At 39.0% G+C, this 25,315-nt stretch overlaps 1 protein-coding gene across 19 annotated transcripts in view; it reads left to right on the plus strand.

Moving 5' to 3' along the window:
• CDC42SE2 (CDC42 small effector 2) overlaps positions 1–25,315 on the plus strand; it is a 191,629-nt gene that overhangs the window by 96,329 nt on the left and 69,985 nt on the right. For 17 of the 19 annotated variants that reach the window (XM_063810613.1, XM_063810622.1, XM_063810612.1 and 14 more), the window contains one exon: positions 10,316–10,484. The exons of the other annotated variants lie outside the window; for them this stretch is intronic. The gene's annotated coding sequence lies outside the window, so the exon portion shown is untranslated. The remainder of the gene's footprint in view (positions 1–10,315; positions 10,485–25,315) is intronic. 19 annotated transcript variants of the gene reach the window in all.

Consider the following 25,315-nt stretch of genomic DNA (forward strand, 5'->3'; position numbering starts at 1 on the left):
TTTATCAGATAAATGGTTTTTAAATATTTCCTCTCAATCTGTGGATTGTCTCTTCAATCCATTAATTGTTTCCTTTGCTGTGCAGAAGCTTTTTAGTTGATGCAGTCCTGTTTTATTTTTGCCTTTGTTGCCTGTATATTTGGGGTTATATCTAAAAAAACTAAAAATTGCTCAGACCAATGTCATGTAACTATTTTCCTATGTTTTCTTCTAGTAGTTTGACAGTTTCAGGTCTTACATTTAAGTTTTTGATCCATTCTGAGTTGATTTTTGTATATGGTGTGAGATAATGGTCCACTTTTATTCTTTTCCTTGTGGATATCCAGTTTTCCTAGCACCATTTACAGTAGTTTCACCTTATCTGTGGTTTTGCATTCTGCAGTTTGAGTTAATCTTGGTCAACCATGATCTGAAAATAGTGTATGGAAAATTCCAGAAAATAAACAATTCTTACGTTTTAAATTATGTGTCATCCTGAGTAGTGTGATGAAATCTTGTGCCGTCCTGCCTTGTCCTGCCTGGGAAATCATCCTTTGTCCAGCATATCCATGCTGTATATGCTACCTGCTCATTAGTCACTTAATAGCTGTCTAGTTTATCAGATTGAATAAACATAGTATATCTAGGGTTCCTATCCGCAGGGGGTCTTGGAACGTATCCCTCACAGATAAGGGGAGACTGCTGTATTGAAGAGACTGTCCTTTCTCTGTTTTGTGTTCTTGGTAACTTTGTTGAAAGCCAGTTGACCATAATTTGTAGGTTTATTTCTTGGCTTTCTATCCTGTTCTGTTGGTCAGTGTTTCTGTTTTTATGCCAGTACGTTCTGTATTGATTACTATAGTTTGTAGTAGATTTTGAAGCTAGGTAGTGTGATGCCTCCAGCTTTGTTTTGCTCAAGATTGCTTTGTCTGTTTGACGTCTTTTGTGGTTTTATATGAATTTTAGGATTATTTTTTCTATTTCTGTGAAAAACAGCATTGGAATTTTGATAGAGATTGCATTGAATCTGTAAATTGCTTTGGGTATTGTAGGCATTTTAACAACATTAAAGATTCCAATCCCTGAACATGGGATACCATTATATTTATTTGTATTGTCTACAGTTTCTTTCATCAGTGTTTTATAGTTTTCAGCATACAGATCTTTCACCTCCTTGGTTAAATTTAATCCTAAATATATATACTTTTTGGAGGCTATTGTGAATAGAATTGATTTCTTAATATTTTTTCCAGATTATTAGTTGTTAGTGTAAAGAAATGCTACTGATTTTTGTCTGTTGATTTTGTACCCTGCAACTTTACTTCGTTTATCAGTTCTAACAGTTTTTTGATGGAGGCTTTAGGGTTTTCTACATATAAGATCATGTCGTCAGCAAACAGATACAATTTCTCTTCTTCCTTTTTTTTAAAAATTTTTTTATTATTATACTTTAAGTTTTAGGGTACATGTGCACATTGTGCAGGTTAGTTACATATGTATACATGTGCCATGCTGGTGTGCTGCACCCACTAACTCGTCATCTAGCATTAGGTATATCTTCCAGTGCTATCCCTCCCCCCTCCCCCCACCCCACAACAGTCCCCAGAGTGTGATGTTCCCCTTCCTGTGTCCATGTGATCTCATTGTTCAGTTCCCACCTATGAGTGAGAATATGCAGTGTTTGGTTTTTTGTTCTTGCGATAGTTTACTGAGAATGATGATTTCCAATTTCATCCGTGTCCCTACAATGGACATGAACTCATCATTTTTTATGGCTGCATAGTATTCCATGGTGTATATGTGCCACATTTTCTTAATCCAGTCTATCATTGTTGGACATTTGGGTTGGTTCCAAGTCTTTGCTATTGTGAATAATGCCGCAGTAAACATACATGTGCATGTGTCTTTATAGCAGCATGATTTAATAGTCCTTTGGGTATATACCCAGTAATGGGACGGCTGGGTCAAATGGTATTTCTAGTTCTAGATCCCTGAGAAATCGCCACACTGACTTCCACAATGGTTGAACTAGTTTATAGTCCCACCAACAGTGTAAAAGTGTTCCTATTTCTCCACATCCTGTCCAGCACCTGTTGTTTCCTGACTTTTTCATGATTACCATTATAACTGGTGTGAGATGGTATCTCATTGTGGTTTTGATTTGCATTTCTCTGATGGCCAGTGATGATGAGCATTTTTTCATGTGTTTTTTGGCTGCATAAATGTCTTCTTTTGAAAAGTGTCTGCTCATATCCTTCGCCCACTTTTTGATGGGGTTGTTTGTTTTTTTCTTGTAAATTTGTTTGAGTTCCCTGTAGATTCTGGATATTAGCCCTTTGTCAGATGAGTAGGTTGCGAAAATTTTCTCCCATTTTGTAGGTTGCCTGTTCACTCTGATGGTAGTTTCTTTTGCTGTGTAGAAGCTCTTTAGTTTAATTAGAGGTCAAACGTTTAAGTCTTTAATCCATCTTGAATTGATTTTTGTATAAGGTGTAAGGAAGGGATCCAGTTTCAGCTTTCTACATAAGGCTAGCCAGTTTTCCCAGCACCATTTATTAAATAGGGAATCCTTTCCCCATTGCTTGTTTTTCTCAGGTTTGTCAAAGATCAGATAGTTGTAGATATGCAGTGTTATTTCTGAGGGCTCTGTTGTGTTCCATTGATCTATATCTCTGTTTTGGTTCCAGTACCATGCTGTTTTGGTTACTGTAGCCTTGTAGTATAGTTTGAAGTCAGGTAGTGTGATGCCTCCAGCTTTGTTCTTTTGGCTTAGGATTGACTTGGTGATGCAGGCTCTTTTTTGGTTCCATATGAACTTTAAAGTAGTTTTTTCCAATTCTGTGAAGAAAGGCATTGGTAGCTTGATGGGGATGGCATTGAATCTGTAAATTACCTTGGGCAGTATGGCCATTTTCATGATATTGATTCTTCCTACCCATGAGCATGGAATGTTCTTCCATTTGTTTGTATCCTCTTTTATTTCCTTGAGCAGTGGTTTGTAGTTCTCCTTGAAGAGGTCCTTCACATCCCTTGTAAGTTGGATTCCTAGGTATTTTATTCTCTTTGAAGCAATTGTGAATGGGAGTTCACTCATGATTTGGCTCTCTGTTTGTCTGTTGTTGGTGTATAAGAATGCTTGTGATTCTGTACATTGATTTTGTATCCTGAGACTTTACTGAAGTTGCTTATCAGCTTAAGGAGATTTTGGGCTGAGACAATGGGGTTTTCTAGATATACAATCATGTCGTCTGCAAACAGGGACAATTTGACTTCCTCTTTTCCTAATTGAATACCCTTTATTTCCTTCTCCTGCCTAATTGCCCTGGCCAGAACTTCCAACACTATGTTGAATAGGAGTGGTGAGAGAGGGCATCCCTGTCTTGTGCCAGTTTTCAAAGGGAATGCTTCCAATTTTTGCCCATTCAGTATGATATTGGCTGTGGGTTTGTCATAGATAGCTCTTATTATTTTGAAGTACATCCCATCAATACCTAATTTATTGAGAGTTTTTAGCATGAAGTGTTGTTGAATTTTGTCAAAGGCCTTTTCTGCATCTATTGAGATAATCATGTGGTTTTTGTCTTTGGCTCTGTTTATATGCTGGATTACATTTATTGATTTGCGTATATTGAACCAGCCTTGCATTCCAGGGATGAAGCCCACTTGATCATGGTGGATAAGCTTTTTGATGTGCTGCTGGATTCGTTTTGCCAGTATTTTATTGAGGATTTTTGCATCAATGTTCATCAAGGATATTGGTCTAAAATTCTCTTTTTTGGTTGTGTCTCTGCGCGGCTTTGGTATCAGAATGATGCTGGCCTCATAAAATGAGTTAGGGAGGATTCCCTCTTTTTCTGTTGATTGGAATAGTTTCAGAAGGAATGGTACCAGTTCCTCCTTGTACCTCTGGTAGAATTCGGCTGTGAATCCATCTGGTCCTGGACTCTTTTTGGTTGGTAAGCTATTGATTATTGCCACAATTTCAGCTCCTGTTATTGGTCTATTCAGAGATTCAACTTCTTCCTGGTTTAGTCTTGGGAGAGTGTATGTGTCCAGGAATTTATCCCTTTCTTCTAAATTTTCTAGTTTATTTGCATAGAGGTGTTTGTAGTATTCTCTGATGGTAGTTTGTATTTCTGTGGGATCGGTGGTGATATCCCCATTATCATTTTTTATTGTGTCTATTTGATTCTTCTCTCTTTTTTTCTTTATTAGTCTTGCTAGCGGTCTATCAATTTTGTTGATCCTTTCAAAAAACCAGCTCCTGGATTCATTAATTTTTTGAAGGGTTTTTTGTGTCTCTATTTCCTTCAGTTCTGCTCTGATTTTAGTTATTTCTTGCCTTCTGCTAGCTTTTGAATGTGTTTGCTCTTGCTTGTCTAGTTCTTTTAATTGTGATGTTAGGGTGTCAATTTTGGATCTTTCCTGCTTTCTCTTGTGGGCATTTAGTGCTATAAATTTCCCTCTACACACTGCTTTGAATGTGTCCCAGAGATTCTGGTATGTTGTGTCTTTGTTCTCGTTGGTTTCAAAGAACATCTTTATTTCTGCCTTCATTTCGTTATGTACCCAGTAGTCATTCAGGAGCAGGTTGTTCAGTTTCCATGTAGTTGAGCGGTTTTGAGTGAGATTCTTAATCCTGAGTTCTAGTTTGATTGCACTGTGGTCTGAGAGATAGTTTGTTATAATTTCTGTTCTTTTACATTTGCTGAGGAGAGCTTTACTTCCTAGTATGTGGTCCATTTTGAATAGGTGTGGTATGGTGCTGAAAAAAATGTATATTCTGTTGATTTGGGGTGGAGAGTTCTGTAGATGTCTATTAGGTCTGCTTGGTGCAGAGCTGAGTTCAATTCCTGGGTATCCTTGTTGACTTTCTGTCTCGTTGATCTGTCTAATGTTGACAGTGGGGTGTTAATGTCTCCCATTATTAATGTGTGGGAGTCTAAGTCTCTTTGTAGGTCACTCAGGACTTGCTTTATGAATCTGGGTGCTCCTGTATTGGGTGCATATATATTTAGGATAGTTAGCTCTTCTTGTTGAATTGATCCCTTTACCATTATGTAATGGCCGTGTCTCTTTTGATTTTTGTTGGTTTAAAGTCTGTTTTATCAGAGACTAGGATTGCAACCCCTGCCTTTTTTTGTTTTCCATTTGCTTGGTAGATCTTCCTCCGTCCTTTTATTTTGAGCGTATGTGTGTCTCTGCACATGAGATGGGTTTCCTGAATACAGCACACTGATGGGTCTTGACTCTTTATCCAATTTGCCAGTCTGTCTTTTAATTGGAGCATTTAGTCCATTTGCATTTAAAGTTAATATTGTTATGTGTGAATTTGATCCTGTCATTATGATGTTAGCTGGTTATTTTGCTCGTTAGTTGATGCAGTTTCTTCCTAGTCTCGATGGTCTTTACATTTTGGCATGATTTTGCAGCGGCGGGTACCGGTTGTTCCTTTACATGTTTAGCGCTTCCTTCAGGAGCTCTTTTAGAGCAGGCCTGGTGGTGACAAAAATCTCTCAGCATTTGCTTGTCTGTAAAGGATTTTATTTCTCCTTCACTTATGAAGCTTAGTTTGGCTGGATATGCAATTCTGGGTTGAAAATTCTTTTCTTTAAGAATGTTGAATATTGGCTCCCACTCTCTTCTGGCTTGTAGGGTTTCTGCCGAGAGATCCGCTGTTAGTCTGATGGGCTTCCCTTTGTGGGTAACCTGACCTTTCTCTCTGGCTGCCCTTAATATTTTTTCCTTCATTTCAACTTTGGTGAATCTGACAATTATGTGTCTTGGAGTTGCTCTTCTCGAGGAGTATCTTTGTGGCGTTCTCTGTATTTCCTGAATCTGAACATTGGCCTGCCTTGCTAGATTGGGGAAGTTCTCCTGGATAATATCCTGCAGAGTGTTTTCCAACTTGGTTCCATTCTCCGCATCACTTTCAGGTACACCAATCAGACGTATATTTGGTCTTTTCACGTAGTCCCATATTTCTTGAAGGCTTTGCTCGTTTCTTTTCATTCTTTTTTCTCTAAACTTCCCTTCTCACTTCATTTCATTCATCTCATCTTCCATCGCTGATACCCTTTCTTCCAGTTGATCACATCGGCTCCTGAGGCTTCTGCATTCTTCACGTAGTTCTCGAGCTTTGGTTTTCAGCTCCATCAGCTCCTTTAAGCACTTCTCTGTATTGGTTATTCTAGTTATACATTCTTCTAAATTTTTTTTCGAAGTTTTCAACTTCTTTGCCTTTGGTTTGAATGTCCTTCAGTAGCTCAGAGTAATTTGATCATCTGAAGCCTTCTTCACTCAGCTCGTCAAAGTCATTCCCTGTCCAGCTTTGTTCTGTTGCTGGTGAGGAACTGCGTTCCTTTGAAGGAGGAGAGGCGCTCTGCTTTTTAGAGTTTCCAGTTTTTCTGTTCTGTTTTTTCCCCATCTTTGTGGTTTTATCTACTTTTGTTCTTTGATGATGGTGATGTACAGATGGGTTTTTGGTGTGGGTGTCCTTTTTGTTTGTTAGTTTTCCTTCTAACAGAGAGGACCCTCAGTTGCCGGTCTGTTGGAGTACCTTGCTGTGTGAGGTGTCAGTGTGCCCCTGCTGGGGGGTGCCTCCCAGTTAGGCTTCTCGGGGGTGAGAGGTCAGGGACCCACTTGAGGAGGCAGTCTGCCCGTTCTCAGGTCTCCAGCTGCGTGCTGGGAGTACCAGTGCTCTCTTCAAAGCTGTCAGACAGGGACATTTAAGTCTGCAGAGGTTACTGCTTTTTGTTTGTCTGTGCCCTGCCCCCAGAGGTGGAGCCTACAGAGGCAGGCAGGCCTCCTTGAGCTGTGGTGGGCTCCACCCAGTTTGAGCTTCCAGGCTGCTTTGTTTACCTAAGCAAGCCTGGGCAATGGTGGGCGCCCCTCCCCCAGCCTGGCTGCTGCCTTGCAGTTTGATCTCAGTCTGCTGTGCTAGCAATCAGCGAGACTCCGTGGGCGTAGGACCCTTCCAGCCAGGTGCGGGATATAATCTCGTGGTGCGCCGTTTTTTAAGCCCCTCGGAAAAGCGCAGTATTCGGGTGGGAGTGACCCGATTTTCCAGGTGCTGTCCGTCACCCCTTTCTTTGACTAGGAAAGGGAACTCCCTGACCCCTTGCACTTCCTGAGTGAGGCAATGCCTCGCCCTGCTTTGGCTCGCAAACGGTGTGCGCACCCACTGACCTGCGCCCACTGTCTGGCACTCCCTAGTGAGATGAACCCAGTACCTCAGGTGGAAATGCAGAAATCACCCGTCTTCTGCGTCGCTCACGCTGGGATCTGTAGATGGGAGCTGTTCCTATTCGGCCATCTTGGCTCCTCCTCCCTTTTCTTTTTTTTTTTTTTTTTTTTTTTTGACGGAGTCTTGCTCTGTCACCCAGGCTGTAGTGCAGTGGTGTGATCTTGGCTCACTGAAAGCTCTGCCTCCCGGGTTCACACCATTCTGCTGCCTCAGCCTCCCTTGTAGCTGGGACTACAGGTGCCTGCCACCACGCCCGGCTGATTTTTTGTATTTTTAGTGGAGGCGGGGTTTTACCATGTTAGCCAGGATGGTCTCCATCTCCTGACCTTGTGATCCGCCTGCCTCGGCCTCCCAAAGTGCTGGGATTACAGGCATGAGCCACCGCGCCTGGCCCCTCTCTTCTTCCTTTTCTATTTGGATGCCTTTTATTTCTGAGGCTTATCTTTCATTCTGTTAACAGTGTCTTGCAAATAGCAGAAATTAGTATTTGAATGAAATTATTACTTTGTCTTTTTTAAGTGGATTGTGCTTTTGTGTTTTAGTTTACTAATCTTTGCCCAAGATAAGGCCACAAAGATTTTATGGAAGTTTTATGGTTTTACCTTTAGGTCTGTGATTGATTTTGAGTTAATTTTGGCATGTGGTATGAATATTCAGTTGTTCCAGCTTCATTTGTTGGGAAAGCTATCCTTTCTCTGCTGGATTGCCTTTGTACCCTTATGGAAAATAAGTTGACCACATGTGTGTAGTTGTATTTCTGGACTCTCAGTTTTGTTTTGTTGACCTGTTAAGTCTCTCTGCCTACTAGTACAATGTTTTTGTAGCTTTATAATAAACCTTGAATTCTGGTTGTATAAGGCTTCCAAAATTTTTGCCCTTTTTAAAAGCCGTTTTGATTGATCTAGCTCTTTGCCATTTCCATATGATTTTATTTAATTAATTTATTTTATTTATTTTGAGGCAGAGTCTCACTCTGTCACCCTGGCCGTAGTGCAGTGGCATGATCTTGGCTCACTGCAATCTCTGTCTCCTGGGTTCAAGCGATCCTCCTGCCTCGGCCTTCCGAGTAGCTGGGATTACAGGTGTGCACCACCATGCCCGACTAAACTGTAGGATTTTAGAGTAAACATGCCAGTTTATTCTACAAAAAGGTCAGCTGGGATTCTTATTAGAATTGTGTTGACTATATTGATCAAATTGGGGAGAATTGACATGTTAACATCATTCACTTCATTGATCTATGAACATAATATTATTCTCTATTTGTTTTTGCACATAATTTGATAATTTCTTCATAATTCATATTTTTACACTACAAATGAAATTATTTTTTAAATGATTGTCCTTTTTTTTTTTTTTTTTTGGAGACAGGATCTGGCTCTGTTGCCAGGGTTGGAGTTCAGTGGCACAGTCGTAGCTCACTGTAACCTCGAACTCTTGGGCTCAAGTAATCCTCCCACCACAGCCTCCTGAGTAGCTAGGACTACAGGCATGCTCCACCATGCCTGGTTAACTTAAAACATTTTTTTTTTGTTGTTGAGACAGGATCTCCCTATGTTTCCCAGGCTGGTCTTAAAATCCTGGCCTCAAGCAATCATCCCACCCTGGCCTCCCAGAGTGCTGGGATTATACATATGAGCCACCGTGCCTGGCTTCTGATTATTCTTTGTACAAGTGTTCTATAGAAATAGAATTGATTTTTGAGTATTAATCTTGATTTTTGAGTATTGATCCTGCAACCTTCCTAGACTTATTTATTCTATTAATAGTAGTCTTGGTTTTCCTAATTTCCTTATCAGAGTTAGCATAGCCTCTTAGTTCACTGTCAGTTTAGAGTTGAAGAAATGTGTAAGTTTATAAAATGTAATATCAATGTCTTGCCAGGAGTGAGATGCAGCAACCCCAATGGTTTTCATTTTTCCTTTAATGAAATTCATTTTTCCTTTAATGAAGTACCAGTATTCTTCATAATATGGAACCTTGACACTTCAAGCTACCATTATTTAAGGTGTTAAATTTATAGGCAATTTCAGCAAAGTAATTGATTATGAAGGATGAATTGCTGTTTGTTTTTATGACTGGAATTCTAAGAATCTGTTCAAGTTATGTGTTTTGGAGGGAGAGCCAGTTGCCTTGGTGATGGCTTTGGGAGACAAGGAAGAGTATGTGGGACATTATGTTTGTGGCTCGAGCGGAATATATGGATTATGGTGTGATTTGTTGAGATGACGAAGACTGAGGAAGCAGTGGATCTAGTATTGTCAATTCAGGTTGGACACGTTAGATTTTAGGCGTGTTTTGTCTACTGTGTTAAGGCTTATAGGTTTATTTGGACGCTTTTAGATGAACTATATCTTAGGTTAAAAACAGACCTGAGGTCACACAGCTAGTCATTTGCAGAATTTGAACTTCAGCTTCTGACTCTTAAGTCCATGTTTGTTATCCTCTTATGCTATATTATATCCTCAAGGCAGAGAAACATGCTTGGCTGTGACAATACTAAAATGTTCCCTGGGAGCTATTAGAAATACGTAGCAGAGTTTGCAAGCTCAGATGTCTGCAGGGTACAGATAAGTAATTGTGAGCCAGGTTGTAACATAAAGGAGAGTGGCGACTTCTGTGGAGAACTGCAAAGTCCCATCCACAGGGTTAGTTAGCTGCTAATCAGCTCCAGAAGATTGTTTCCGTATGGGAATGTGGGGCCAGTATTGCCAGATATTCTGATTTTTCAAGAGAGGTCCAAAATCTGGATTTTCATGTAAAGTCCTGATTTATAAATGTAGGCAGTTATCCTTTAACCATGCAGACCAACCTAGTGTGGGTCCACCAAAGGTATCTGTCTGCTGGATTCTGCCCGGTGGGTGGATATACTGTGGAAGCAACAATAAATTTATATGGTGGGAAAAGTGTGGTAACTGTGTATAATAAGCACGTTATGGTGTTGAAATGCAGGTTGCTTAGGTTAAACATGGTGCTTAGTGAGCCTAGTGTTTGAGTTCAGTCTTTATATGGATCAGTTAATTATAGATGGGGGAGGGGGAATTGCTCTCTGTAGCTTTTTGCCTCCTAATTGCATGCTTTCATTTGCAGATAGGGCCAGATTTGAGTGTGTGAATTTTTGAGTGAAACCTGGAACCCAAATGAGAAGAAATCTGCAAGGAATAACTACTGACAGTGAATCTGCGGTCATCTGTATGCATAATATGGAATGTTCTTAACCCAGAAGTAGCTGAATGTGTTACTCCATTGCTGAGGAGTGGTAAGTCTGATAATCCCCACTGATAATTAAATAACCTAAACCCTTTCCATAAAAAGAGGATGACTACTTCTACATTCTTAGAATTTGCTGACATTAATTTTTATATTACAGAGGAGGACAGCAGTGCAGTTTAAGGGAATTCTTTATCCCTAACATCATGTTTAATGTCTGATTTCAGAGTTTGGCTTGCTTCTTCCAGTTAGGCACATCCTTTCCTTTGCTTAGGCATTTTTCTCTATTATTTCTTCTTCAGTCCGAGGCCTGAAATACTGTATTTGAAATATTCAGCCAGCGCTGAAATGATGGTCATGATAGTTACCAGCATCCATTCTAATCTTAGTTGTGGTAGGTCTCATTCTCTTTGGGAGTGATTGTTTTAGGAATGGACATGAGAAACAGTTTTGTCCAATGAGAGACAAAAGGGACATCTGCAAGAGGCTTTTGGGGAAATCTTTCTTGATTTTGTGAAAAGGAAGAAAATAGATGGTCCCTCTTCTCCGCGGAGCTGATATTACGTAGATGTGATGTGTGGAAGTGCTGGAGCCATCTTTTTAGTAGCCTGAAGGTGGTGCCTTATGTGAAGGAGGGAGAACCAAGGGAACTGGAGAAAAGTAGAACTAGAGTTCCATTTACCATGCCTATAGCCACTCTATCTGAATTTTCTTATTGTTTAAGCAGTTTTGCCTTGAGATTTCCTGTTATTTGCTATAGAAATTATCTAGATTTATTTGGTTTCTTCCTTTTTTGATTACTCAAAGCCATGTTTTTTAGTGTCACACACATTTCTACTTGATCATGTTCTTTGTAGCCCCTTACAAGCTTTATGAAGTCAAGGGGTATGTTTATATTCCTATTGTATCTGACTCTAATACTTCTTAATGATGTCATCAATACATGTTTGCTTAACTGAATTACTTGATAAGTATTTGAAAAACCAATCCGTAGAATCTAATAATTACAGAGATTTTTTTTTTAAATTCACATCCTTTTCTTTAACCACACTGCTTCCCTCTAGGATTATGAGTGAAGTTTGTTTTTTCTTTAAGACTTCCAGTATGTAATACGTGTTCAAGTGGTTAGTTCTACTCCAGACAATGTTGCCTTTTGTTTTTGTCCAACTTTACCGTCAGAACCAGGTTCTCTCCTTTATGTTTGAGTATTGGCTTTCAATCTAATAAATGGAATTTCACATTCTTCTTCATTATAAAAACAGAATAGTTTGCCTTCTATTTTCTGTGATAATTATAGGAATGAGGGACGTCAATAGTAAGAAGCATAATTCAGGAATAATTTGTATTTGGCTTTGGAATGCACATTCACAGAAAGATTCCCTAAAGTGTGCATCCCCACTCTGTTCTTAGGACTGTGTGTTTTGGGGGAGGTGGAGGGAAGTTTGGCGGTGATGTAGTAAGAGGGATCTTGGGCCATAGGATGGATGATCTAGTTGCTTATGTTTTAAAGCTCTGTGAAACAAATCTTTTTTTTTTTTTGACCTGGCTCTAGATATAAATGTTTCTTTCTATCTTTTCTTTTAAATCTTGTTATTATAATCTTGAAAAAGTATGGAATGAGAACCTCTTTTTCTTCTTGAAAATCTGTGGTGTTACTTTCAGTTATGGTAAAAGGAAAAAGATAAAACCTGTGTTATGATTTTACCAGGTAATCTGGTAGTATATTTTGAATCCTTCAAAAAGAGATTTACATTCAGGGAAGAATTCACTTTTTTTTTTTTTCTTGATGGATGCTGATGAAAATCTGGGAGAATACCTTTTTTTCCTACTTCTTTTTTTGAGACAGGGTCTCACTCTGTTTCCCAGGCTGGAGTGTGATCTTGGCTCTTTGCCTATGCCTGTGTGTTTGAGCCCAAGATGCCAGGAACCTCTGCCTCCTGGGCTCAAGCGATCCTCCTGTCTCAGCCTCCCAAGTAGCTGGGACTACAGGTGTGCACCACCATGCCCAGCCAATTTATATTTTTTGTAGAGACAGGGTTTCACCATGTTGTCCAGGCTGGTCTTGAACTCCTGGGCTCAAGAGGTCTACCTGCGTTGGCCTCCCAAAGTGCGGGAACTGAAGGTGTGAGCCACCATGCCCAACCAGGAGAATAACTTTTTAAGAAGATAGAGAAAGTTGTATGATGCACTTTACCCATCAATTTAAATGCAGTAGTACCATTATTTAGTAATACAGGAAATTTAAATCATTAAGGTCAACTTTAATGTGCTGTATTTCATATATATTTTGTAGGAATGGAACGTGTTTCCTACCTAAGACAGTCATGGCAGGCATGCACCTTAAGCTAGATCAAGCAGAGTGAATCTTAGGATATTTGCTAGGAATGCTGAGATGAAGGCACTTATTTTTATGAATTTCAACCTGAAAACATAGTTATTGAATTCCTGGCAGCTATCTTTTGACCATGAAAGGAAATTTAGTTGATTAAGAAGCCAACACTGAGTGAGTAGAGCAGAGAAAAGCCATGCCCTAGTTACTCCATTTGAGTTGCTGGATCAACCCTTCCCTGAAGCTGCTGTACCTCTAGACTTACAGTTGCATGAGCCACTAAATTTCATGTTTAATCCAATTGGCTTTGGATTTTGTCTTACATTTTTGTGAAAACTTTCTAGCTGATACATCCTTCTCAACCCTCAATTATACATCTGCATAATGAGAACTCAAGGGACTTAATAAAACTTGAATTGTGAGTTAGGTAAGGATGCCTCTGACACAGATGTGCAGGTTGGCAGATAATGCATTCTTTTTTTCCTTTTTTTTTTTTTAGACAGAGTCTCACTCTGTTGCGCAGGCTGGAGTGCAGTGGCGCAATCTCGGCTCATTGCAACCTCCGCCTCCAGGGTTCAAGCGATTCTCCTGCTTCAGCCTCCTGAGTAGCTGGGATTACAGGTGCCCGCCACCACTCCTGGCCAAGTTTTTTTGTATTTTTAGTAGAGACGGGGTTTCACCATGTTGACCAGGCTGGTTTCGAACTCCAGACCTCAAATGATCCACCTCCTTTAGCCTCCCAAAGTGCTGGGATGAGTTGGGGGTGTAAGGTAGGAGAAAGGTCGATATGACTTTCCCCCCGACCCTCAGTGCCTCACTTCATTCTGGTTTTCCAAGCCTGTAGTTCACCACTGATTTTGAGTTCTTGTATGGAATGGAATTCTAAACTACTTACTTCAGCTGCAGTTGTTTTCTTACCCTAGGGCCATAGAAAGTAGTTTGGAATATAGTTTCTGCCTCTGTGAAGAAATTTTCTTGGTCTTCTCAACAAGGATAAATTTATATTGATATCTAATATAGTTAGGCTGTTGTACCCCCATAGACAGAGCTTGCACTCTGTATACTGGCTTCCTTTGCCCCTTAGCAAGCACCACTACTCTTTCCTTTGATATGCAGTATTGTTTCTCAAAAAGTAGATCTCTTATAGCAGAATCACCCAGGACCCAAAAGAATACTTAGAAACTCACCATCGTAATTCAGTATCTGAAAAATATTGTTCTCTTCCAGTCTGTAACATCCCGATAAAATTTTTAGAAGGATTTTTAAAGATTAGTTGAATCTAAAATTTATAAGGAAAAAAATAAGGAAGATTATCCAGAAAAATTCTTTAAAAGAATGAACATTTAGGCCAGGCGCGGTGGCTCACGCCTGTAATCCCAGCACTTTGGGAGGCCGAGGCAGGCGGATCACGAGGTCAGGAGATTGAGACCATTGTGGCTAAAGCAGTGAAACCCCGTCTCTACTAAAAATACAAAAAATTAGCTGGGTGTGGTGGCGGGTGCCTGTAGTTCCAGCTACTCGGGAGGCCAAGGCAGAAGAATGGCGTGAACCCGGGAGGCAGAAGTTGCAGTGAGCCGAGATCGCGCCACTGCACTGCAGCCTGGGCGACAGAGCAAGACTCTGTCTTTAAAAAAAAAAAAAAAAAAAAAAAAAAAAAAAAAAAAAAAAAAGAACATTTAAAAAAGGAACTAGGCTGGGCATGGTGGCTAACACCTGTAACCCGAACACTTTGGGAGGCCAAGGCAGGTGGATCACTTGAGGTTAGGGGTTTGAGACCAGCCTGGCCAACATAATGAAACCCTGTCTCTACTAAAAATAGAAAAAAAAAATTAAGTCAGGCGTGGTGGCGTATGCCTGTAATCCCAGCTACTCAGGAGGCTGAGGCAGGAGAATAGCTTGAATCTGGGAGGTGGAGGTTGCATTGAGCTGAGATTGTGCCACTGTACTCCAGCCTGGGTGACAGAGCGAGACTGTGTCTCAAAAAATAAGTAAGATTAAAAAAAAAAAAAAGAACTAGTTCTTCTAGATATTAAAAATGTATTCTGGCCGGGTGGCAGTGGCTTATGCCTGTAATCCCAGCACTTTGGGAGGCCGAGGAGGGTGGATCATTTGAGGTCAGTAGTTTGAGACCAGCCTGGTCAACATGGTGAAACCCCATATCTGCTAAAAATACAAAAATTAGCCAGGCATGGTGGCGCATGCTTGTAATCTCAGCTACTTGGGAGGCTGAGGCAGGAGAATCACTTGAACCCGGAGGCGGAGGATGCAGTGAGCTGAGATTGCGCCACTGCACTCCAGCCTGGGCGACAGAGCGAGACTCTGTCTCAAAAAAAAAAATGTATTCTAAAATTACAGTAATTAATACATTATAATTCTCGTAGATAGATCAGTGGTACAGAATAAAAAGAGTCCCAAATTCATATGGAAATTTAGAATATGATGAAAGCACGTATCAGATCAGTGGAGAAAATTATTTTTTTTCTTTCTGGCAATATTATAGCTGGGTAGCCATCAGAAAAAATCAGATCCTTATCTTCAGAGGAAGAAAATGAATTTTTCCTCTTTATATTCTTGGAGTTAGGGAAGCCTTCTTAGAAAACGTGTTTTGAAAGAAATGTAGGTATTCTAATGCCTTATTAGAGGGAGTATAAGTTGGCACATTCCTTTAGGAGATTGGAAAACATCTGCCAAATTTAAAATGCCTACTGAACATTTAAATGTACATGCTCTTTAATACATCAGTTTCACTTCTTGGAATTTATCTTATGGTTAAATTCTGTAGCTTTTGGGTTTAGTTCATCATATTCTCACTTGTGTGAATATACAGGGTTAGTTTTTGCAGTACTGTAATAGTGAAGTATTAGAAACAACTCAACTTCTGTCTGTGAAAGATGACCTGTATCAGTATGATACAAATGCAGCCTTTAAAACTTAAAAGAGGCAGTTTTTTAAAAGTTACTGATATTAGCTGGGTGTAGTGGCACATGCTGATAGTCCTAGTTATTTGGGAGGCTGATAGGGAAGGATTGTTTGAACTCAGGAGTTCAAATCCAGCCTGGGTAACATAGATCTTATCTCTTTAAAATGTTACTGATATTGCCTGATTTCTAAGATAAAGTGTTAAGTGAAAAAGGTGCCCGTGATGTATAATGCTACATAAAAATATTTTAAAAAAGAATATACATATATGCTGGTATATTCATAAAGTATCTGTGAAAGGCTACACAAGAAGCTAATATTAGGGGCTGTATTGAGGGAAGACAACTGGGTGGGTAGGATAATGGTGGGAAACTTAATTCTATCTTCCCCCCCCAAAATCATCAAGCGTCATACTGGGTAAAAGGAAAAAAGGGATTCACCTAATTTTCATCTTTTTCAATTTGTTAGAATCTCCAAGGGTGAGGTCACCCCCAATCTACATTAAAAATGTTTTTTTTGTTTTGTTTTTTGTTTTGAGACGGAGTCTCGCTGTGTCGCCCAGGCTGGAGTGCGGTGACGCGATGTCGGCTCACTGCACCTCCCGGGTTCATGCCATTCTCCTGCCTCAGCCTCCCAAGTAGCTGGGACTACAGGCACCCGCCACCACGCCTGGCTAATTTTTTGTATTTTTAGTAGAGACGGGGTTTCACCGTGTTAGCCAGGATGGTCTCGATCTCCTGACCTCGTGATTCACCTGCCTCGGGCTCCCAAAGTGCTGGGATTACAGGCATGAGCCACCATGCCTGGCAGAAAAAAATTTTTTTTATAGTAGTGGTAAAAGACACATAAAATTTATCATCTTATCCATTTCTGAGTGTACAGTTGAGTAGTGTTAAGTATGTTCACATTGCTGTGCAGCCAATCTCTAGAACTTCTTCACTTTGCAAAACTGAAACTCTGTACCCATTAGATAACAAATTTTCATTTCTCCCTATTGCCATCCCCCAGTACCCACATACTTTATGATTCTATGAATTTGACTACTTTAGATTCCTCATGTAAGTGGAATCATACAGTATTTATGTTTTTGTGACTGGCTTATTTCACTTAGTATAGTGTTTGTAAGGCTCATCCATTTTATAGCATGACAGGATTTCCTTCCTTTTTATTTTTATTTTTTATTTTTAAAAGAGATGAGATCTTGCTTTATTGCCCAGGCTGGCCTTGAAGTCGTGGGCTCGAGTAGTACTCTGGCATCAGTCTTGTAAGTAGCTGGAAGTACAGGCATGTGCCACTGCCCTTCCTTTTTAAGGCTCAATAATATTCCATTGTATGTTTGTTTATCTGTTCTTCTGTTGGTGGACATTTGGGTTGCTTCTACCTCTTGGCTATTGTGCTGCCTCTTGGCTAGTATGAATGTGGGTGGGCAAATATGTCTTCAGGGCTCTGCCTTCAATTTTTCCAAATATATCCCAGAAGTAGATAGTATTTCTGTTTTTAATATTTTGGGGACCTGTCATAATGTGTTTTCTATAGCAGTTGCACCATTTTACGGTATCGCCAACAGTGCACAAAGATTTCAATTTCTTCACATCCTTGTCAGCATTTATTTTCTGTGTGTGGTTTTTGTTTTGTTTTGTTTTCTTTCATAGTAGCCATCCTAAGGGGTGTGAGGTGATCCCAAATATTTTTTTTTCTTCTTTCTTTTGAGACAGGCTTTCACTCTGTTGCCCAGGCTCGAGTATAATGGACAATCGTGACTCACTGCACCCTCAACCTTCTGGGCTGAAGCAGTCCTTCCACATTAGCCCTCCAGGTAGCTGGGACCACAGGCATGTGCCACCACACCTGGCTTTTTTTTTTTTTTTTTTAATAGAGACAGTGTCTCTCTATGTTGCCCAGTGTCATCTCAAACTCCTGGGCTCGAGCAATCCTTCCACCTTGGCATTCAAGTGTTGGGATTACAGGCATGAGCCACTGTGCCCGACCCCCAATCTATATTTTTAACAAGTATTTTAATTATATATTTCTTCTGTATTTAAAAAGCTTATGAAGTTATGAAGTACATTTAAGTTAATGATTTCAGTTTTATTACTAAAAAATACAACTAGTAGCCACTTTTTAGAATTGTATCTGAATGTGCTTTGTTTCTGTAACTTGAAGTGCATGTTTTATAATAAGATCCTCAAGGGATTGTACCTCTCTCTCTGTTTTTTTTTTTTTTTTTTTTGTATTTAAATGTGAGTCACCTAGGGAACAGACTAGGATATGTGTACTTAACCCTAGGTAATTTTGCTAACCTTAATTCTTTTCTCTAACACAGTTAAAATTCTAAGGTTCTGCATGTTAGAATTCCAGTAGTGTACCAACATCTAAAATAATGTGTTTTAATGAAAAACTCTGGTCATTTTACTTTACATGAGAGGATTTGATCTGTTTACTTTTAATTGAAAATAGTTTTATCTTTATGGTCTTGACAGTTGTGTGTTAACTTTTCTCACAAGATGAATTTAATCATAAATTGTTCAAGAGCAAGATCAGTTGTTAAGAATTTTATCCAGAGACAAAAGTACATGAGATTCTAGTAAAAAATGGAAAGGAATGTAAATTGTCTTTAAAATTTTTCCTGCTTTTTCAATAAAATTTTAGGGGTGTGAGTGTTCTACAACAAAATTAATAGCTTATAAAGTATTTTACATTTTGAGTAAATTACTTGCAGTTCTTGTTTTTCTGACTTGAAGTTTCTGAAATTATTCTGAAATTGTTATTGCAGAGTACCTATTTTATCTTGCAAGTATTTATTCTTTAGAAGTATTATTCCTAAAATCACATCACTGTATGAATATCCAGCTGTAGCCTGTGACTACATCATGAGTATTAGAAGTCATTTTTTAATAACTTTTGCCAGACCTGAAGGTTCATTACTGTGCAGCTCTCTCCTTCATGGCTGTTTTTATTTGGATATTTAAGGCTGAGCTGCTGTCTTCATTATATTTGGTGTGTGACTTGGTAGAGAAGGGCACAAGTAGTGGTATGGCTTGGGAAGGGTGGGAGTTTAATCCTCATTGTGAGTTTTGAGAAAAGATAATGAAATCCTTTATATCCCTTTCCATAGACCTGCATTTCAAAGACTTACATTTTAATAAGAATTAGTTGTGCAGCTGCAACCCTGGCAACAAGGCCTAGGAGAAAAGAATTGGGGCAGCATTCCAGAAATCAGGGCAGGCACTGGTCTCATGTGGGGCTGAGCTAATGAAACAGATAAAAATATAAAGCATGTAGTAAAAATAAGAGCAATACTTTCTTTGGCATGGTAGATACTGACATTTTTCCACACGTATTTTTTAAAAAGTCCAAAAGCTCATAAGCTGCACATTCAATAAGAGTAGCTATATTATCTTCTCCTTTAGTATAAAAAAATACCCCAGATACTCTTGGAAGTTAATATTTCTGTGAATTATATCCAAAATGTAATTGTTCTTGGCCCACTCTTGGTGAAGTCCAGACGTTTTCAAAACATGGGGTACGAAATTTGTCAGATAAAGTTTAGAAACAAGGTTTTAGGTTTTAAACTTTAAAAATCAAATGCTCATATCAGTTTTAATGTAAATTTCTCATAGTTACTGGACTCTTTAGATGCCCTTAAATAATAAAATTTGTTAAATATATTCTCTGAATACTGTGACAATGGCTACATAATCTATTATCTAACCATAATTTAATTATTACCTGGTTGTTACGTGTTTAGGTTGTGTTGGAGTTTTCCCTCTTATAATAAGAAATATTGCAAGAAAACATTTTTGTGTGTATAGGTATTCTGCTTTCTTTTGGACTAGTCAGGATTACTTCTGGATTTCCAGAAGTGATAATGATGCATTAAATGTGAAAAATTTGAATACTTTCTAAAAGCACTACCAATCTACGCAGCTACTATAGTGTGTATGCAGTTGCTAGTTTCTCTGCTTCTTTATCAACATTGAATATTTGAATAGATATGAAATGGTAGTTGAATTTTTTAATTTTTCACTTTTTAAATTAGAAACTTGGAATATTTGGAATATTTTAAAAGCAGCTTACCAGCTTCCCCTTTGTGGATTTTAAAATTTGCGTCCTTTTCCCATTTATCTATTGGAGATCCATTAAGTGGTTTTTTTTTTTGAAGTAGTAGTCCTAAGAATCTCTCAAAATTGAGTGTGGTAAACTTCCTATTCATTCTGTACACTCATAGCAAATGGTATAATATGTGCCAGGCTCTATTTTAGCCTGAACAAAACAGCTGATGTAGTTGCAAACTCCTAGAGCTAAAGGGACTCTTAAATATCATGTTCATTTTTTACCCAAGGAAACTGAGATCCCATCTCATGTTATATGATCAGTAATTAACCTTAGAGAATGGTGGCTGAACTGGAATTAAAGTTCTGTCAGCAATGTTGCCTCCCTACTATTCCATATATCTCTTCTTTCCTCTTCCTAATATGATAATCAGATTTCCCTCTCACTACCCACTGCTTCTTCTATTGTGTTTGTAGATTCCCATTGGTTTAAGCAAATCAGCCTAATCCTAGTCTTGGTTCAAGGAACCTGTTGGCTCATGCCATTACTTTGGTCACAATAATTGGTTCAGGAGTGACCAAGTCAGCAAAATTGATCCAGTTAGAGGGTAGTCTTGAATTTTCATTACTGTTAATGTCTGAGTATTTTAAAATTTTCTTAATGTTTTTACGTTTTAATCTGAGTTAGTAATATATTTAGTTTACAAACGAGATTTTTTTTTTTTTTTTGTGAGACGGAGTCTCGCTCTGTCCCCCAGGCTGGAGTGCAGTGGCGCAATCTCGGCTCACTGCAAGCTCTGCCTCCCGGGTTCACACCATTCTCCTGCCTCAGCCTCCCAAGTAGCTGGGACTAAGGGCACCTGCCACTGCGCCCGCTAATTTTTTGTATTTTTAATAGAGACGGGGTTTCACTGTGTTAGCCAGGATGGTCTCGATCTCCTGACCTCGTGACCAAATGAGATTTTTAAAACCATCTTTTTGTCATTAATTTCTAGTTTTATCCCATTATTGTAAGATAATGCAATGTGTATGGTTATTGATCTTGTGTTTTGGGCCATGCTTTTTGGGCTATTATATGACCTATCTGTGTATATGCTATGTGCTTATGCAAATAATATGTATTCTCTGATTTTATTGCTTGGATCTTCAATATATCTGCTTATACTGTTTTTGATCAGTTGAGTGTTAATATTTCCAACTGCAATTGATTTTAGCTTTTTCTCCCTCCATTTTCTACAGTTGTTTCTGACATATATTGAGACTTTGTTTGATGTGGATGTGTTCATGATGATTATGTGGTTTTGTTCTACTATTTTTATAAATATGTAATATCTCACTTTGTCCTTCTTGATATTTTTTTACCTTAAATTTTGTTATATTTATTTTTTATTTATTATGTTTATTTTTTTAGGGAGACAGAATCTGCCTATGTTGGCTAGGCTGGTCTTGAACTCCTGGACTCAATCATTCTGCCTTGGCCTCCCAAAGTGCTGGAATACAGGCATGAGACCATGGTTGGCCTGCCTTAAATTTTATTAAGATCGCTATGTTAGCTTTGTTGTGGTTCATATTTGTTTGGTTTATCCTTTCTTAAATATTACTCATATTGCTCTGTCATTTTTTAACCTGGCATAAAAAATGTTTTATACTAATTTGTCTTTAAATTGGCAAGTTCAACTCATTTACATTATTGTAATTACTGTTCTAATTGGGTTTAATTTTCATCCCTTTCCCTTTTGACTCCATTCCTGCTTTTCATTGGGTAAGTTGAAATTTTTTCTATTTTTGTTCTTATAATGATTGCCCTTTAGACCCATTCCTCAGTTTACTTCTGTATATTTCTTACTTTTAAAATGGCTTTTTCTTCCCCTAAATATGACAGATACTCTAGCATTCTCATACGTTCTTTTAATGTGTCTCCTGACTCCCCATCCCCAGTGAGTATATTGCTGGTATTTTAGATCACTTTTTATGGCTACTAAGGCATTTGACTACTTTTACTTTCTTTATCTCTTGGAGTACTTTCTTTATCTCTTGGAGTACCTCCTATATTTCTTTTTCTTTTGAGTATCCTTCCAAATGTGCAGTTAGTGGGCTTTATGTGACCCTCTGAGGCTTTGTATGTTGAAAATATTTTTGTCTTAACATCATATTGGAATGATGTTTTGGATGTAAAATTCTAAGTTTAAAGTTACTTTAATTCAAAACTTTTAAAATACAGGTCAAGAGTCCCTTTCCTGGTATTCTAAAACCAAATAATCAAAGGGTTTTTCATAATTTATTTGACTACAACACACAAACCAAACTGGTATGAGGCTACTTATGGATTTTATTCATCTCATTTAGTGTTAATGTTTATAGATTTTGCTTCAAGATATTAATGAGTTAAATTATGGGTTAGTGCCTTAGATGCTGTTGTGGATGTTACATAATATGTGATATACATACACACACCATATTATCTTTGTATACTCTGAAAAATCATTGTTTTGGTCTGTTTGGTGCTGCTATAACAAGATACCACAGACTGGGTAATTTATAATGAACCAGAAATGTATTGGCTCTTGGTTTGGGAGGCTGGGAAGTCCAAGATCAACGGGCCAACATGTTGCTGTGGCAGAAGGCAGAAGGGAGAGAGAGAGCATGAGTGAGAAGATAGAACTCCCCTTTTTATAATGAACCCATTGAAATGGGGCACATAGTCTTAAATATGATGACAGCATTAATCTTTTGGGGATTTGGTTTCCAATGCATGTTTTTTTGGGGGATACATTCAAACCATAGCAATTCTGAATTCTGAAAAAACCCCTGCTGCAAGGATTATGGATAAAGGATTGTGGATTTACACTACCCCATCCTGTGTCCAGTGTCACTTTTCGTGATATCTAATATTAATCTTATTCTTTTACTTTTGGCATTACTGTGTTCTTTTTTTTCCAGCCTTTGAGATTTTTTTCTTTGATAATCTTAAATTTTCTAGGAATGGGCTCTTCTGTTATTTGGCTGTTTGAGGCTTTACATTCTTCACTTCTTTTATCTTTAATTCTGGGAAGTTATTATTTCTTGAAATGTTTATTCTTCCCTAGAAATGTTTCATTTCCCTCCCTCTTTCTGAAACTGTGTTATCTGGATATTGTCTGTTTTACATATTCAGTATTTCTACTTGATTCTTTTTCATGGTTTCCTATTTTGGCTTCATATACTTATATCTTCCATTGACTTTTTAGGGACACATTCTTGGATCATTCATTCCAGTAATACTGCTTCAGATGGCATAAGTTGTTTAGTGAGTCATCCTTCTTTCACAATAGTTTATGTTATAGATGTGTCTATTTGTCTGTGTCCCTTGCGGGGTATTAGTCACTTAGTCTAATAATATCTGTTAGGGAATTTATGTCCAGATGAGTTTAAGGAGAGGAAGGACTTGGGACCCAGGTCAAATAGCCACCTGGCACCATTGAAGTGCTGTCAAGTTCTGTTGGCTGCTACTGCATCAGGCAAATTCTGATTGGGATTTGTTTTTAAACTCATATAAATAAATAATACTGGATACTGGAAAGAGGTTATCTCCTTAGATTATAACTCACTACCGGCCCTGTAGCTCCCCTGCCCCTTGTACAAGGTGGGGGCACAGAGAGGGGCGGGAAGAGTGAATGCCAAGAGGATGGCTTATTAGTCTGTGTCTGTTTTCCTGAGCTTTCCTCTCTAAGGCTTCTGTGCCACCCTGATTTTAAACTGCTGACAAAGACATCTAGGCTGTTGCTGCCAATTTCTGTGGCTAAGGGGCAATCAAGGGGGAGGGAAAGGCAAAATCTTAAAGAGCTTTTAGCATATCTCTCTTTTAAGTCCTACCTCTGCTTCCCTTTGCTTCTGGCTCCAGGTTACCGGTTTCCTTTCAGAAAAGTTAAGTACAGCTTTTGGTATCACCAGCAGTTTTTGTTCCCTTTTGTTGTTGCTGCCATTATTGTTCTTGGAATCCATATTTACTTCTGTTTTTTTCTTCCCTACGGTTAATTTTGTTGGAAGGGACCAGAAGCCCATGACAGTTGTTCCTCTTGGTAAGAATTGGATGACTTCATTTGATCCAAGAAAGATAGTTAAACAAGATTTCCTCGAAGCACATAAAAATCTTTAATTGAAGAGTATAGGCATACAAAATATACACAAGCTATATGAAAATAATCATAAGAATTAAGAGTTCCAGGCTGGGCGCGGTAGCTCACACCTGTAATCCTAGCACTGTGGGAGGCCTAGGTGGGCGGATCCCCTGAGGTCAGGAGTTCAAGACCAACCTGGCCAACATGGTGAAACCCCGTCTCTACTAAAAATACAAAAATTAGCTGGGCATGGTGGTGGGCCCCTGTAATCCCAGCTACTTGGGAGGCTGAGGCAGGAGAATTGCTTGAACTCGGGAGGCAGAGGTTGTAGTGAGCTGAGATTGTGCCATTGCCCTCCAGCCTGGGCAACAAGAGTGAAACTCCATCTCAAAAAAAAAAAAAAAAAAGAAGAAGAAGAGCTCCAGTTATCTATCACTGTATAACAAACTACCTCAAAATTCAGTGGCTTAACCAACAATTATTCTATTATATCTCTCAATCTTGAAGGTCAGGAATTTGGGCAAGTCTTGGCAATTCTTCTCTTAAATGTAGCACCATCAGCTAATGGTATTCAGCTAATAGGTGGGCAGGACTGGAGGATTCTAAGCAGCTTTGTTTACACGTCCGGTGATTTGGCTAGGAAGGCTGGAAGGCTAAGCTCAGTTGGGCCTATGTCTGCGCATGGTCTTTCCAGCATGACGGTTTTAGGGTAGTTGGAATCTGAGCAGAAGCTATAAAGCTTTTTATGACGTTCTAAGATCCAAGCCTTGTTCTGTAGTCAAACAAGTCTTACTAAGGTCACCTGAATTTAATGTAGAGGAATTTGGAGGAATAACCAAGAATAACTAATACCACACAAGTTTATTAGAGTTTTTTTTTTTTTGGTTCCTGATTGTTGCTTTTAGGAGAATGTCATTAGTTCTTGGCTTCTTAGGGAATCTTTTCCTTATCCCTCCCGTCTGAAGGGGATTCCCTGTAGTAGAGGGATATCATGTACTTCTTTTTCAGTTCACTTTTATAATAATATTTTTCCCCATGACAGTGGTTCCCAACTGGGGGAATCACTCTCCAGGGGCATTTGGCAGTGTCTGGAGACATTTTTGGTTGTCACAGCAGGTGGAAAGGGGTACTGTTCGTGTCTAGTGGATAGAGGCCAAGGATGCTGCTAAATATCCCACAATGCACAGGACAGTGCCTGCAAGAAAGTACTATCTGGGCTGGGTGCAGTGGCTCATTCCTGTAATTCCAGTAATCCCAGCACTTTGGGAAGCCAAAGCAAGAGGAGCACTTGAGTCCAGGAGTTCGAGACTAGCCTGGGAAACATATAGACCCTGCCTCTACAAAAAAAAAAAAAAAATTTAAGTAGCTGGGCGTGGTGGTGCATGCCTGTAGTCATAGCTACTCTAGAGGCTGAGGCGAGAGAATTGTTTGAGCCCAGGAGGTCGAGGCTGCAGGGAGCCGTGATTGCACCATTGCCCTGCAG

The sequence above is a fragment of the Pan troglodytes genome, chromosome 4 (assembly GCF_028858775.2).
Source record: "Pan troglodytes isolate AG18354 chromosome 4, NHGRI_mPanTro3-v2.0_pri, whole genome shotgun sequence".
NCBI lineage: Eukaryota > Metazoa > Chordata > Mammalia > Primates > Hominidae > Pan > Pan troglodytes.